At 51.6% G+C, this 16,172-nt stretch overlaps 1 long non-coding RNA gene across 3 annotated transcripts; it reads right to left on the bottom strand.

Moving 5' to 3' along the window:
- Nucleotides 1–309: 309 nt before the first annotated feature.
- LOC116589281 lies at nucleotides 310–9,016 on the bottom strand. 3 transcript variants are annotated; one of them, XR_004285284.1, is made up of 4 exons: nucleotides 8,896–9,016; nucleotides 5,943–6,106; nucleotides 3,142–3,326; nucleotides 310–383 (listed from the first exon to the last, which is right to left on the bottom strand). It is a non-coding gene; the product is annotated as an uncharacterized LOC116589281 (long non-coding RNA). The 3 variants fall into 3 exon arrangements; XR_004285285.1 differs by lacking the exon at nucleotides 8,896–9,016 and adding an exon at nucleotides 6,217–6,248; XR_004285286.1 differs by having other exon boundaries at nucleotides 313–383; nucleotides 3,142–3,262; nucleotides 8,896–9,015.
- Nucleotides 9,017–16,172: the final 7,156 nt, after the last annotated feature.

Consider the following 16,172-nt stretch of genomic DNA (forward strand, 5'->3'; position numbering starts at 1 on the left):
TAACCCCTCATCAGCCTGATCCTGCTTGGGGATCTCCGACCCACGATGGCATGGCCAGGTCCTCTTTACACACAGACACACAGACACCCAGAGGCACACACACACACACACACACCACACACACACACACACACACACAGAGACGCTGAGGAGACCTAGGGCTACACTGGTGGATCAGAAGGTGTAGGACTCTCTGACTCTGAGCCCCCTGGTGTCACCTTTTGATTTCATTAGCCAAAGGGCCTGAGGCGTTGGGGAAACCTGATATGACCTGCCAAGGGAGGGGACGTGTCTGGCTGGCGAGCTCTCTTCTCCCTGCATCCTGTCGGCTTCAGTACAGCAGAAGAACATGTCGCTTCCTTTAGGATGTGCCTAGAAATGAGCTGGGCAGGGGGGTTTTCTCTGTAATGGGGTGCCTGGATACGTGGGTTCCAATTCCGTTGGGCTCTGTCGTCAGGGAAGTGAGGTCACCACTAGCCTGGGGGCTCCTTACCGAACTTCCTGCTTCCACCAGAGGCTCCCTGAGCCGCCGGTCCCCAAGCTGCTCAAGGCTCACACTCCAGTCCATGCTAGTGCCCATCCAGTGACCCCCATACAGCCTCCCCCCAGCCCCTGGGAGGCATGGGTGCAGCTGTTGTCCCCGCTGAAGGGAACAGAGCTGGTTTTAGACCAAGGTTAGTGTTAGGGTTAGGGTTAAGGAAAGACTTAGAGTCAGGTTAGGATTAGACGTCGATTGGGGTCAGGGTTAGCGTAAGGCTTAGGGTAGGGGTCAGGGTTAGGGTTAGGTTCTTGGTTAGGTTTAGGGTCAGGATCACAGTAGGGTCAGGGTTAGCGTTACTGGTCAGAGTCAGAGGTCAGGGTCAGTGTTAGGGTGACTGTTAGGTTTAGGGTCAGGTTCAGGGTCATGGTCAGACTTAGGGTCAGGTTCAAGTTTTGGTTTGGGGGCAAGGTTCATGTCAGGGTCCGGGTTAGGTTTGGGACAGGTTTAGTGTCAGGGTTAGGGTCAGGGTCAGGGTTAGGTTCATGGTTATGGTAAGGTCAGCTTTATGTTTAGGTTCTGTTATATGAGTAGGTTCAGGATCAAGGTTAGCTTTAGGGTTACGATTCTGTTCAGGATCACGGACTGGGTCAGAGTTAGGTTTACAGTCAGGGTTAGGGTCAGTGTTAAGGGTCAAGGCCAGGGTCAGGTTTAAGGTTAAGTTCTGGTAAAGGCAAAGTTCAGAGTTAGGGTTATGATCAGGGTCAGGGAGAGGGTCAGGATTATTGTTAAAGTGGGGTTAGGGTTAGGGTTAGAGGTAGGTTGAGGGTTAGGGTTAGACCCGGGTTAGGGTCAGTGTCAGGGATAAGTGTTAGGGGTTAGTTTTAGGGTTAGGTTCAGCGTTAGGTTTCGGGTCAGGGCCCGTGTTAGTGTCAGGGTCAGGGTTACGTTTAGGGTTAGAGTTAGGGTCAGGCTCACATTCAGTGTCAGGGTTAGTGTTAGGGTCAGGGTCAGGGTCACTGTTAGGGTCAGGGTTAGGTTTATGGTCTTTGCCTGGGTCAGGGTCAGGGTGAAGTCTAGGGCCAGTGTCAGGTTTACGGTCAGGATCAGGTATTGGTTTAAAGTCCACATTCGGGTCAGGGACAGGGTTATGTAGTGGTCATTGTTAGGGTCATGGTTAGGTTTAGGGTCAGGGCCAGGGTCAGGTTTAGGGTCAGGGTCTGGTATAGGCAAAGTTCAGGGTTAGGGTTATGATCATAGTCAGGTATAGGGTCAGGGTTATTGTTAAAGTTTAGGGTTAGTGTTAGGGTTAGCGTTAGGTTGACGGTTAGGGTTAGACCTGGTTCAGGGTCAGGGTCAGTGGTAGGGTTAGGGGTTAGTTTTAGGTTAGGTTCAGCGAAAGGATTCGGGGGAGGGCCCGTGTTAGTGTCAGGGTTAGGGTTACATTTAGGGGTAGAGTTATGGTCAGTCTCACAGTCAGGGTCAGGCTTAGTGTTCAGGTCAGGGTTGGGGTCACTGTTAGGGTCAGGGTTAGGTTGATGGTAATGGTCTGGGTCAGGGTCGCGGTGAAGTTTAGGGCCAGTGTCAGGTTTAGGGTCAGGATCAGGTATTGGTTTAAAGTCCACATTCGGGTCAGGGACAGGGTTATTTAGTGGTTTTGTTAGTGTCATGGTTAGGATTAGGGTCAGGGTCAGGGTCAGGTGAAGGTCAGGGCCAGGGTCAGGTTTAGGTTCAGGCTTTGCTTTATGTTCAGTTCAGGTTCGCAGTTAGGTTTAGGGGAAAAGTTTGGGATGGGGTTAGTGTTAGAGTTAGAGGTAGGGTTATGGTTAGGGTTAGGGTTAGACAGCGTAAGGTCAGGGTTAGGGTTTGGTTTAGGGTAGGGGTTAGTGTTAGGGTTAGGGTCAGAGTTAGTTTAGGTTCAGGGTCCGTAATAGGGTCAGGGTTAGGGTTACCTTTAGGGTTAGGGTTAGGGTCAGGCTCACATGTCACGGTCAGGGTTAGGGTTAGGGTCAGGGTTAGGTCAGCTGTCAGGGTTAGGATTAGTGTCAGGGTCAGGGTCACGGTTAGGGATGAGTCATAGTTACGGTAATCTCAGAGTTAGGTTTAGGTTCAGGGTCCAGATCAGGGTCAGTGTCAGGCTTAGGTTTAGGTTTAGGGTTCAGGTCAGGGATCACAGTCAGGGTCAGGGTCAGGGTCAGGGCTTGGGTTAGGGTTTGGGGCAGGCTCACAGTCAGTGTCAGGGTCAGGGTTAGTGGTTACTGTTAGGGTTAACCCCGCTCCTGGGTCATTGACCCATCCCTTCAGGGTCTCAGGATAAACCCTGGGCAGAAGGGTGTAGACCCTACACCCGATCCCAATTAACCAGCCTTAAACTGGGGTGTGAACATGACTTGCCCACCAGACATCTAACCCCTCATCAGCCTGATCCTGCTTGGGGCATCTCCACTCACGATGGCATGGCCAGGTCCTCTTTACACACAGACACACACACAGACACACTCACACACACACACACACACACACACACACACACACACACACACGAGGGGAGGAGACCTAGGGCTACAGCGGTCGATCAGAAGTTGTGGGATTCTCTGACTCTGAGCCCCCTGGTGTCACCTTTTGATTTTATTTAGCCAAAGGGCCTGAGGCGTTGGGCAAACCTGATATGACCTGCCAGGGAGGGGACGTGTCTGGCGGGCGAGCTCTCTTCTCCCTGCATCCTCTCGGCTTCAGTACAGCAGAAGAACATGTCGCTTCCTTTAGGATGTGCCTAGAAATGAGCTGGGCAGGGGGGTTTTCTCTGTAATGGGGTGCCTGGATACGTGGGTTCCAATTCCGTTGGACTCTGTCGTCAGGGAAGTGAGGTCACCACTGCCTGGGGGCTCCTTTACCGAACTTCCTGCTCCACCAGAGCTCCCTGAGCTGCCGGTCCCCAAGCTGCTCAAGGCTCACACTCCACTCAATGCAGTGCCCATCCAGTGACGCCCATACAGCCTCACCCCAGCCCCTGGGAGGCCTGGGTGCAGCTGTTGTCCCCGCTGTAGGGAACATAGCTGGGTATAGACCAGGCTAGTAGTTAGGGTTAGGGTTAAGAAAGACTTAGGGTCAGGGTTAGGGATAGACGTCTTTGGGGTCAGGGTTAGCGTAAGGCTTAGGGTAGGGGTCAGGGTTAGGGTTAGGTTCATGGTTAGGTTTAGGGTCAGGATCACAGTAGGGTCAGGGTTAGCTGTTACGGTCAGAGTCAGGGTCAGGGTCAGTGTTAGAGTGACGGTTAGGTTTAGTGTCAGGTTCAGGGTCATGGTCAGATTTAGGGTCAGGTTCAAGTTTTAGTTTGGGGGCAAGGTTCATGTCAGGGTCAGGGTTAGGTTTGGGACAGGTTTAGTGTCAGGGTTAGGGTCAGGGTCAGGGTTAGGTTCATGGTTATGGTAAGGTCAGCTTTATGTGTAGGTTCTGTTTTATGAGTAGGTTCAGGATCAGGGTTAGCTTTAGGGTTACGATTCTGTTCAGGATCACGGACTGGGTCAGAGTTAGGTTTACAGTCAGGGTTAGGGTCAGTGTTAAGGTCAAGGCCAGGGTCAGGTTTAAGGTTAAGTTCTGGTAATAGGCAAAGTTCAGAGTTAGGGTTATGATCAGGGTCAGGGAGAGGGTCAGAATTATTGTTAAAGTGGGGTTAGGGTTAGGGTTAGAGGTAGGTTGAGGGTTAGGGTTAGACCTGGGTTAGGGTCAGTGTCAGGGATAGTGTTAGGGGTTAGTTTTAGGGTTAGGTTCAGCGTTAGGTTTCGGGTCAGGGCCCGTGTTAGTGTCAGGGTCAGGGTTACGTTTAGGGTTAGAGTTAGGGTCAGGCTCACATTCAGTGTCAGGATTAGTGTTAGTGTCAGGGTCAGGGTCACTGTTAGGTCAGGGTTAGGTTTATGGTCTTTGCCTGGTCAGGGTCAGGATGAAGTCTAGGGCCAGTGTCAGGTTTACGGTCAGGATCAGGTATTGGTTTAAAGTCCACATTCGGGTCAGGGACAGGGTTATGTAGTGGTCATTGTTAGGGTCATGGTTAGGTTTAGGGTCAGGGCCAGGGCTCAGGTTTAGGGTCAGGGTCTGGTATAGTCAAAGTTCAGGGTTAGGGTTATGATCATAGTCAGGTATAGGGTCAGGGTTATTGTTAAAGTTTAGGGTTAGTGTTAGGGTTAGCGTTAGGTTGACGGTTAGGGTTAGACCTGGTTAGGGTCAGGGTCCGTGGTAGGGTTAGGGGTTAGTGTTAGGGTTAGGTTCAGCGATAGGATTCGGGGGAGGGCCTGTGTTAGTGTCAGGGTCAGGGTTACGTTTAGGGTTAGCAGTAGGGTCAGGCTCACAGTCAGGGTCAGGTTTAGTGTTCAGGTCAGGGTCGGGGTCACTGTTAGGGTCAGGGTTAGGTTGATGGTCATGGTCTGGGTCAGGGTCGTGGTGAAGTTTAGGGCCAGTGTCAGGTTTAGCGTCAGGATCAGGTATTGGTTTAAAGTCCACATTCGTGTCAGGGACAGGGTTATGTAGTGGTCAGTGTTAGTGTCATGGTTAGGATTAGGGTCAGGGTCAGGATCAAGTGAAGGTCAGGAACAGGGTCAGGTTTAGGTTCAGGCTTTAGGGTCAATTTTCGGTTCAGTGTCACAGTTAGGTTTTGGCGGTAGGGTTTGGGATTGGGGTTAGGGTTAGAGTTAGAAGTAGGGTTATGGTTAGGGTTAGGGTTAGACAGCGTAAGGTCAGGGTTAGGGTGTGGTTTAGGGTAGGGGTTAGTGTTAGGGTCAGGGTCAGCGTTAGCTTTAGGTTCAGGGTCCTTATTAGGGTCATGGTTAGAGTTACCTTTAGGATTAAGGTTAGGGTCAGGCTAACAGTCACGGTCAGGGTTCGGATTAGGGTCAGGGTTAGGTCAGCGTCAGGGTTAGGATTAGGGTCATGGTTAGGTATGAGTCATGGTTACGGTAATGTCAGAGTTAGGTTTAGGTTCAGGGTCCACATGAGGGTCAGTGTCAGGCTTAGGTTTAGGTTTAGGATTCAGGTCAGGATCACAGTCAGGGTCAGGGTCCTGGTCAGGGTCAGGGCTTGGTTTAGGGTTAGCGTCAGGCTCACAGTCAGTGTCAGGGTCAGGGTTAGTGGTTACTTTTAGGGTTAGCCCGGCCCCTGGGTCATGGACCCATCCCTTCAGGGTCTCAGGATAAACCCTGGGCAGAAGGGTGTAGACCCTACACCCGATCCCACTTAACCAGCCTTAAACTGGGGTGTGAACATGACTTGCCCACCAGACATCTAACCCCTCATCAGCCTGATCCTGCTTGGGGCATCTCCACCCACGATGGCATGGGCATGGCCAGGTCCTCTTTACACACACACACACACACACACACACACACACACACAGAGACGGGAGGAGACCTAGGGCTACACCGGTCGATCAGAAAGGTGTGGGACTCTCTGACTCTGAGCCCCCTGGTTTCACCTTTTGATTTTATTAGCCAAAGGGCCTGAGGCGTTGGGGAAACCTGATATGACCTGCCAGGGAGGGGACGTGTCTGGCGGGCGAGCTCTCTTCTCCCTGCATCCTCTCGGCTTCAGTACAGCAGAAGAACATGTCGCTTCCTTTAGGATGTGCCTAGAAATGAGCTGGGCAGGGGGTTTTTCTCTGTAATGGGGTGCCTGGATACGTGGGTTCCAATTCCGTTGGGCTCTGTCATCAGGGAAGTGAGGTCACCATCTGCCTGGGGGCTCCTTACCGAACTTCCTGCTCCACCAGAGCTCCCTGAGCGCGCCGGTCCCCTAGCTGATCAAGGCTCACACTCCACTCAATGCAGTGCCATTCCAGTGACCCCCATACAGCCTCCCCCCAGCCCTGGGAGGCCTGGATGCAGCTGTTGTCCCCGCTTGTGGGAACAGAGATGGGTTCAGACCGAGTTAGGGTTAGGGTTAGGGTTAGTGTTTGGGAGAGACTTAGGGTCAGGGTTAGGGTTAGAGGTCGTTGGGCTCAGGGTTAGCGTTAGGGTTAGGGTAGGGGTCAGGGTTAGGGTTAGGTTCAGGGTTAAGTTTAGAGTGAAGCTCACAGTAGTGTCATGGTTAGTGTTACGGTCAGAGTCAGGGTCAGGGTCAGTGTTAGGGTGACGGTTAGGTTGAGGGTCAGGTTCAGGATCATGGTCAGATTTAGGGTCAGGTTCAAGTGTTGGTTGAGGGGCAAGGTTCATGTCAGGGTCAGGGTTAGGTTTTGGCCAGGTTTAGTGTTACGTTTAGGGTCAGGGTCAGGGTTAGGTTCAGGGGAATGGTTTGGGTTTCAGGTTCGTGTTAGGGTTAGAAGTAGTTTTATGGTTAGGGTTAGGGTTAGACAGCATAAGGTCAGGGTTAGGGTTTGGTTTAGGGTAGGGGTTAGTGTTAGGGTTAGGGTCAGCGTTAGGTTTAGGTTCTGGGTCTGAATTAGGGTCAGCGTTAGGGTTACCTTTAGGGGTCGGTTTTGGGTCAGGCTCACAGTCATGGTACGGTTACGGTTAGGGTTAGGCTTAGGGTGAGGGTTAGGACAGGTTCATGGTCAGGGTCACGGTTAGGGTCTTAGTCAGGGTTAGGTTTAGGTTCAGGGTCCGGAGCAGGGTCAGCGTCAGGCTGAGGTTTACTGTTAGGGTCCGGCTAAGGCTCACGGTCAGGGTCAGGGTCAGGGTCGGGGCTAGGATGGTGTTTGGGTCAGGCTCACAGTCAAGGTCAGGGTCAGGGTTATGGGTTATTAGTGTTAGGGTTAGGGATATGGTTATGGTTAGAGTTAGGGTCAGGGTTAGGGTGAGATATTTTATGGTCAGGGATTGCATTAGGTTTAGTGTCGGGGTCAGGGTTAGGGTTAGTGTCCTTGTAAGGGTCAGAGTCAGGGCTAGGATTAGGGTCAGGTTCAGTGTTAGGGTCAGGGTCAGGGTCAGGGCTAGGGTCACGGTTATGGTAAGGTCAGCTTTACGTTTAGGTTCTGTTTAGGATGAGGGTCAGGATCAGTGTTAGCTATAGAGTTACGATTCTGTTCAGGATCAGGAAATGGGTCAGAGTTAGGTTCACAGTCAGGGTCAGTGTTAGGGTCAGGGTTAGGGTCAGGGCCAGGGTCAGGGTTAGAGTCAGGGCCAGGGACAGCCTTAGGGTCAAGGTCTGGTATACGCAAAGTTCAGAGTTAGGGTTATGATCAGGGTCAGGGATAAGGTCAGGTTTATTGTTAAAGTTTGGGGTTAGGGTTAGGGTTAGAGTTAGGTTGAGGGTTAGGGTTAGACCGGGTTAGGGTCAGGGTCAGTATTAGGGTCAGGGTTAGGTTGATGGTCATGGTCTGGGTCAGGGTCAGTGTGAAGTTTAGGTCCAGTGTCAAGTTTAGGTCAGGATCAGGTATTGCTTAAAAGTCCACATTCGGGTCAGGGACAGGGTTACGTATTGGTCAGTATTAGGGTCATGGTTAGGATTAGGGTCAGGGTCAGTGTCAGGTGAAGGTCAGGGCCAGGGTCAGGTTTACGGTCAGGCTTTGTTTTAAGGTTAATGTTGGGTTCAGGGTCACAGGTACGTTTAGGGGAAAGTTTGGGATTGGGGTTAGGGTTAGAGTTAGAAGTAGGGTTCTGGTTAGGGTTAGGGTTAGACAGCGTAAGGTCATGGTTAGGGTTTTGTTTAGGTTAGGGGTTAGTGTTGGGGTTAGGGTCAGCGTTAGGTTTAGGTTCACGGTCCGTATTAGGGTCAGGGTTTGGGTTACCTTTAGGGTTAGGGTTAGGGTCAGGCTCACAGTCACGGTCAGGTTTAGGGTTAGGGTCAGGCTTAGGTTCGGGTCACGGTTGGGATTAGGGTCAGGGTCAGGGTCAGGGTCACGGTTAGGGATGAGTCATGGTTACGGTAATGTCAGAGTTAGGTTTAGGTTCAGGGTCTGGATCAGCGTCAGCGTCAGGCTTAGGTTTAGGTTTAGAATTAAGTTTAGGATCACAGTCAGGGTCAGGGTCAGGTTCAGGGCTAGGCTTATGGTTTGGGTCAGGCCCACAGTCAGTGTCAGGGTCAGCGTTAGTGATTACTTTTAGAGTTATCCCCACTCTTGCGTCATTGACCTGTCCCTGTGGGGTCTCAGGATAATCCCTGGGCAGAAGCGTTTAGCCCCCATACCCTATCCCACCTAGCCAGCCTTACACTGTGCTGTGAACATAACCTGCCCACCAGGCATCTAACCTCTCATAGCCTGCTCCTGCTCGGGACAACTCCACCCACGATGGCATGGCCAGGTCCTCTTTACACACAGACACAGAGACACACCGACACAGACACACTCACACACACACACACACAGACACACACACACACACACACACACACACACACACACACAAACACAGACAGGGAGGAGACCTAGGGCTACACACCCATCGATCAAAAAGTGTGGGACTCTCTGACTCTGAGCCCCCTAGTGTCACCTTTTGATTTTATTTGCCAAAGGGCCTGAGGCGTTGGGGAAGCCTGATATGACGTGCCAGTGAGGGGACGTGTCTGGCGGGTGAGCTCTCTTCTCCCTGCATCCTCTGGGCCTAGGTAGAAAGTACAAGATCATGTCGCTTCCTTTAGGATGTGCCTAGAAATGAGCTGGGCAGGGGGGTTTTCTCTGTAATGGGGGTTCCTGGATACGTGGATTCTAATTCCGTTGGGCTTTGTCGTCAGGGACGTGAGGTCACCATTGCCTGGGGGCTCCTTACCGAGCTTCCTGCTCCCACCAGAGCTCCTTGAGCGCGCATGTCCCCAAGCTGCTCAGGGCTCACTCTCCACCCCATGCCCTGTCCATCCAGTGACCCCCACACAGTCTCCCCCAGCCCCTGGGAGGCCTGGGTGCAGCTGTTGTCCCCGCTTGTGGGAACAGAGATGGGTTCAGACTGGGTTAGGGTTAGGGTTAGGGTTAGTGTTAGCGAGAGACTTAGGGTCAGGGTTAGGGTGAGACGTCGTTGGGGTCAGGGTTAGCGTTAGGGTTAGGGTAGCGGTCAGGGATAGGGTTAGGTTCAGGGTTAAGCTTAGGATCAGGCTCACAGTAGTGTCACGGTTAGTGTTACGGTCTGAGTCAGGGTCAGGGTCAGTGTTAGGGTGACGGTTAGGTTCAGGGTCAGGTTCAGGGTCATGGTCAGATTTAGGGTCAGTTCAAGTTTTGGTTGAGGGGCAAGGTTCATGTCAGGGTCAGGGGTAGGTTTGGGATAGGTTTAGTGTTAGGGTTAGGGTCAGGGTCAGGGTTAGGTTCAGGGGAAAGGTTTGGGTTTTGGGTTCGCATTAGGGTTAGAAGTAGGGTTATGGTTAGGATAAGGGTTAGACAGCGTAAGGTCAGCGTTAGGGTTAGGGTTATCCTGAGACCCTGAAGGTACGGGTCAAACACCGAGGAGCGGGACTAACCCTAACAGTAACCACTAACCCTGACCCTGACACTGACTGTGAGCCTGCCCCAAACCCTAACCCGAGCCCTGACGCTGAGCCTGCCCCTAACCCTGACCGTGATCCTGACCTGAACCCTAAAACTAAACCTAAGCCTGACGCTGACCCTGATCCAACCCTGAACCTAAACCTAACTCTGAGATTACGGTAACTATGACTCATCCCTAACCCTGACCCTGACCCTGACCCTGATCCTAACCCTTGCGCTGACATAAACCGGATGCTAACCCTAACCCTGACCGTAACTGTGTGCCTGACCCTAAACCTAACCCTAAAGGTAACCCTAACCCTGACCCTAATAAGGACCCTGGACCTAAATTGAACGCTGACCCAAACCTAACACTAACCCCTACCCTAAACCAAACCCTCACCCTGACCTTACGCTGTCTAACCCTAACCCTAACCATAACACCACTTCTGACTCTAACCCTAACCCCATCCCAAACTTTTCCCCTAAACCTAACTGTGACCCTGAACCGAACATAAAGCAAAGCCTGAACCTAAACCTGAACCTGGCCCTGACCTTCACCTGACCCTGACCCTGACCCTAATCCTAACCATGACACTAACACTGAACACTACATAACCCTGTCTCTGACCCGAAGTGGACTTTAATCCAATAACTGATCCTGACCCTAAACATGACACTGGCCCTAACATCACCCTGACACTGACCCAGACCATGACCATAAACATAACCCTGACCCTCACAGTGACCCCGACCCTGACCGGAACACAAAACATGACCCTGACTGTGAGCCTGACCCTAACTCAACCCTAAACGTAACCGTGACCCTGACACTAACACGGGCACTCCCGCGAATCCTATCACTGAACCTAACCCTAACACTAACCCTTAACCCTACCACGGACCCTGACCCTAACCAGGTCTAAACCTAACCCTCAACCTAACTCTAACCCTAACACTAACCCATAACTTTAACAATAACCCTTACCCTATACATGACTATGATCATAACCCTAACCCTGAACATTGCCTATACAAGACCCTGAACCTAAACCTGACCCTGGCCATAACGATAAACCAAACCCTGACCCTAACAGTGACCCCGACACTGACTTGAACACTAAAACTGACCCTGACTGTGAGCCTGACCCTAACTCTAACCCTAAACGTAACCCTGACCCTGACACTAACTCGGGCCCTGACCCTGACCCTGACGCTGACTGTGATCCTGACCTGAACCCTAAACTAAACCTAAGCTGGACACTGACCCTGATGTGGACCCTGAACCTAAACCTAACTCTGACATTACCGTAACCATGACTCATACCTAAACATGACCCTGACCCTGACCCTAACCCTAACCCTGACCCTGACTGTGAGCCTGACCCTAACCCTAAACCTAAAGGTAACTCTAACCATGACCCTAATACGGACCCTGAACCTAAACCTAACACTGACCCTGACCCTAACACTAACCCCTACCCTAAACCAAACCCTAACCCTAACCTTACGGTGTCTAACCTTAACCCTAACCATAACCCTACTTCTAACTCCAACCCTAACCCCAATCCCAAACCCTACCGCCAAAACTTAACTGTGACACTGAACCAAACATTGACCCTAAACCAAAGCCTGACCCTAAACCTGACCCTGGCCCTGAACTTCACCTGACCCTGAACCTGACCCTATTTCTAACCATGACACTAATACTGACCACTACATAACCCTGTCCCAGACCCGAATGTGGACTTTAAACCAATACCTGATCCTGACCCTAAACCTGACACTGGCGCGAAACTTCACCCTGACACTGACCCCGACCATGACCATAAACCTAACCCTGAACCTAACAGTGACCCTGACCCGGACCTGTACACTAAACCTGACCCTGACTGTGAGCCTGACCCTAACTATAACCCTAAATGTATCCCTGAGCATGACATTAACACGGGCCCTCCCCCGAATCCTATCGCTGAACCTAACCCTAACACTAACCCCTAACCCTACGCTGGACCCTGACCCTAACAAGGTCTAAACCTAACCGTCAACCTAACGCTAACCCTAACACTAACCCTAAACTTTAACAATAACCCTGACCCTATACCTGACTATGATCATAACCCTAACCCTGAACTTTGCCTATACCAGACCCTGACCCTAAACCTGACCCTGGCCCTGACCCTAAACCTAACCATGACCCTAACAATGACCACTACATAACCCTGACCCTGACACAAATGTGGACTTTGAACCAAAACCTGATCCTGACCGTAAACCTGACACTGGCCCTAGACTTCACCCTGACCCTGACCAAGGCAAGGACCATAAACCTAACCCTGACCCTAACAGTGACCCTGACCCTGACCCTAACACTAACCTTGACACTGAATGTGAGCCTGACCCTAACTCTAAGCCTAAACGTAAACCTGACCCTGACACTAACTCGGGCCCTGACACGAAACCTAACACTGAATCTAACCCTAAAATTAACCCCTAACATTATCCCTGACACTGACCCTAACCCGGTCTATCCCTAACTCTCAACCTACCTCTAAACCTAACCCTAACCCCACTTTAAGAATAATCCTGACCCTCTCCCTGACCCTGATCATAACCCTAACTCTGAACTTTGCCTAGGTCAGACCTTAACCTTAAACCTGACCCTGGCCTTGATCTTAACACTGACCGTAACCCTGACTGTAAACCTAACTCTGACCCAATCCGTGATCCTGAACAGAATCGTAACCCTAAAGCTAACCCTGATCCTGAACCTACTTATAAAACAGAATCTAAACATAAAACTAACTTTAACATAACCATGAACCTAACACTGACCGTGACCCTAACCCTGACACTAAACGTGTCCCAAACCTAACCCTGACCCTGACATGAACCTTGCCCCCAAATCCAAACTTGAACCTGACCCTAAAGCTGACCAGGACCCTGAACCTGACCGTAAACGTAACCGTCACCCTAACACTGACCCTGACCCTGACTCTGACCGTAACGCTAACCCTGACCCTACTGTGAGCCTGACCCTAAACCTAACCATGAACCTAACCCTAACCCTGACACCTACCCTAAGTCCTACGCTAACCCTGACCCCAACGACGTCTAACCCTAACCCTGACCCTAAATCTTTCTTAACCCAAACCCTAAGACTAACCTGGTCTAATCCCAGCTCTGTTCCCTCCAGCGGGGACAACAGTGGCACCCAGGCCTCCCAGGAACTGGGGGGAGGCTGTATGGGGGTCACGGGATAGGCACTGCATTGAGTGGAGTGTGAGCCTTGAGCAGCTTGGGGACCGGCGGCTCAGGGAGCTCTGGTGGAGCAGAGAGTTCAGTAAGGAGCCCCCAGGCAGTGGTGACCTCACTTCCCTGACAACAGCCCAACGGAATTGGAACCCACATATCCAGGCACCCCATTACAGAGAAAACCCCCCTGCCCAGCTCATTTCTAGGCACATCCTAAAGGAAGCGACATGTTCTTCTGCTGTACTGAAGCCGAGAGGATGCAGGGAGAAGAGAGCTCGCCCGCCAGACACGTCCCCTCCCTGGCAGGTCATATCAGGTTTCCCCAACGTCTCAGGCCCTTTGGCTTATAAAATCAAAAGGTGACACCAGGGGGCTCAGAGTCAGAGAGTCCAACAGCTTCTGATCAACAGGTGTAGCCCTAGGTCTCCTCCCTGTCTCTGTGTGTGTGTGTGTGTGTGTGTGTGTGCGTGTGTGTGTGTGTGTGTGCCTCTGGGTGTCTGTGTCTCTGTGTGTAAAGAGGACCGGGCCATGCCATTGTGGGTGGAGATTCCCCAAGCAGGATCAGGCTGATGAGGGGTTAGATGTCTGGTGGGCAAGTCATGTTCACACCCCAGTTTAAGGCTGGTTAAGTGGGATTGGGTGTAGGGTCTACACCCTTCTGCCCAGGGTTTATCCTGAGACCCTGAAGGGATGGGTCCATGACCCAGGAGCAGGGCTAACCCTAAAAGTAACCACTAACCCTGACCCTGACACTGACTGTGAGCCTGCCCCAAACCCTAACCCAAACCCTGACCCTGACCCTGACTGTGATCCTGACCTGAACCCTAAACCTAAACCTAAGCCTGACACTGACCCTCATGTGGACCCTGAACCTAAACCTAACTCTGACATTACCGTAACCATGACTCCTACCTAACCATGACTCTGACCCTAACCCTCATCCTAACCCTGACGCTGACCTAACCCTGACCCTAACCCTAACCCTGACCGTGAGTGGGAGAATGACCCTAACCCTAAACCTAAAGTTAACTCTAACCATGACCCTAATACGGACCCTGTACCTAAACCTAACGCTGACCCTGACCCTAACACTAACCCCTACCCTAAATCAAACCCTAACCCTGACCTTACGCTGTCTAACCCTAACCCTAACCATAACCCTACTTCTAACTCGAACCCTAACCCCAATCCCAAACCCTACCGCCAAAACCTAACTGTGACACTGAACCGAACATTGACCCTAAACCAAAGCCTGACCCTAAACCTGACCCTGGTTCTGACCTTCTCCCGACCCTGACCCTGACCCTAATCCTAACCATGACACTAACACTGACCACTACATAACCCTGTCCCTAACCCGAATATGGACTTTAAAACAATATCTGAACCTGACACTAAACCTGACACTGGCGCTAAACTTCACCCTGACCCTGACCCAGACCATGACCATAAACCTAACCCTGAACCTAAGAATGACCCCGACCCTGACCTGAACACTAAAACTGACCCTGACTGTGAGCCTGACCCTAACTCTAACCCTAAACGTAACCCTGACCCTGACACTAACACGGCCTTGACACGAAACCTAACGCTGAACCTAACCCTAAAACTAAACCCTAACATTATCCCTGACACAGACCCTAACCCGGTCTATCCCTAACCCTCAACCTACCTCTAACCCTAACCCTAACACCACTTTAACAATAATCCTGACCCTTTCCCTGACCCTGATCAGAACCCTAACTCTGAACTTTGCCTAGGTCAGACCTTAACCTTAAACCTGACCCTGGCCTTGACCTTAACACTGACCCTAACCCTGACTGTAAACCTAACTCTGACCCAATCCTTCATCCTGAACAGAATCGTAACCCTAAAGCTAACCCTGATCCTGAACCTACTCATAAAACAGAACATAAACAAAAAGCTGACCTTACCATAATCATGAACCTAACCCTAACCCTGACCCTAACCCTGACGCTAAACCTGTCCCAAACCTAACCCTGACCCTGACATGAACCTTGCCCCCAAACCAAAACTTGAACCTGACCCTAAATCTGACCATGACCCTGAACCTGACCCTAAATCTAACCGTCACCCTAACACTGACCCTGACCCTGACTCTGACCGTAACGCTAACCCTGACCCTACTGTGAGCCTGACCCTAAACCTAACCATGAACCTAACCCTAACCCTGACCCCCACCCTATGCCTTACGCTAACCCTGACCCCAACGATGTCTAACCCTAACCCTGACCCTAAGTCTTTCTTAACCCTAACCCTAACACTAACCTGGTCTAAACCCAGCTCTGTTCCCTCCAGTGGGGACAACAGCTGCACCCAGGCCTCCCAGGGGCTGGGGGGAGGCTGTATGGGGGTCACTTGATGGGCACTGCATTGAGTGGAGTGTGAGCCTTGAGCAGCTTGGTGAACGGCGGCTCACGGAGCTCTGGTGGAGCAGGAAGTTCGGTAAGGAGCCCCCAGGCAGTGGTGACCTCACTTCCATGACGACAGAGTTCAACGGAATTGGAACCCACGTATCCTGGCACCCCATTACAGAGAAAACCCCCCTGCCCAGCTCATTTCTAGGCACATCCTAAAGGAAGCGACTTGTTCTTCTGCTGTACTGAGCCCAGAGGAGGCAGGAGAAGACAGCTCCCCACTAGACGGGTCCCCTCCCTGGAAGGTCATATCAGGTTTCCCCAACACCTCAGGCCCTTTGGCTAATAAAATCAAAAGGTGAAACCAGGGGGCTCAGAGTCAGAGAGTCCCACACCCTCTGATTGATGGGTGTAGCCAGGTCTCCTCCCTGTCTATGTGTGTGTGTGTGTGTGTGTGTGTGTGTGTGTGTGTGTGTGTGCCTCTGGGTGTCTGTGTGTCTGTGTGTAAAGAGGACCTGGCCATGCCATCTTGGGTGGAGATGCCCCAAGCAGGATCAGGCTCATGAGGGGTTAGATGTCTGGTGGGGAAATCATGTTCACACCCCAGTTCAAGGCTGGTTAAGTGGGATTGGGTGTAGGGTCTACACCCTTCTGCCCAGGGTTTATCCTGAGACCCTGAAGG

This window comes from Mustela erminea, chromosome 4, assembly GCF_009829155.1.
Source record: "Mustela erminea isolate mMusErm1 chromosome 4, mMusErm1.Pri, whole genome shotgun sequence".
NCBI lineage: Eukaryota > Metazoa > Chordata > Mammalia > Carnivora > Mustelidae > Mustela > Mustela erminea.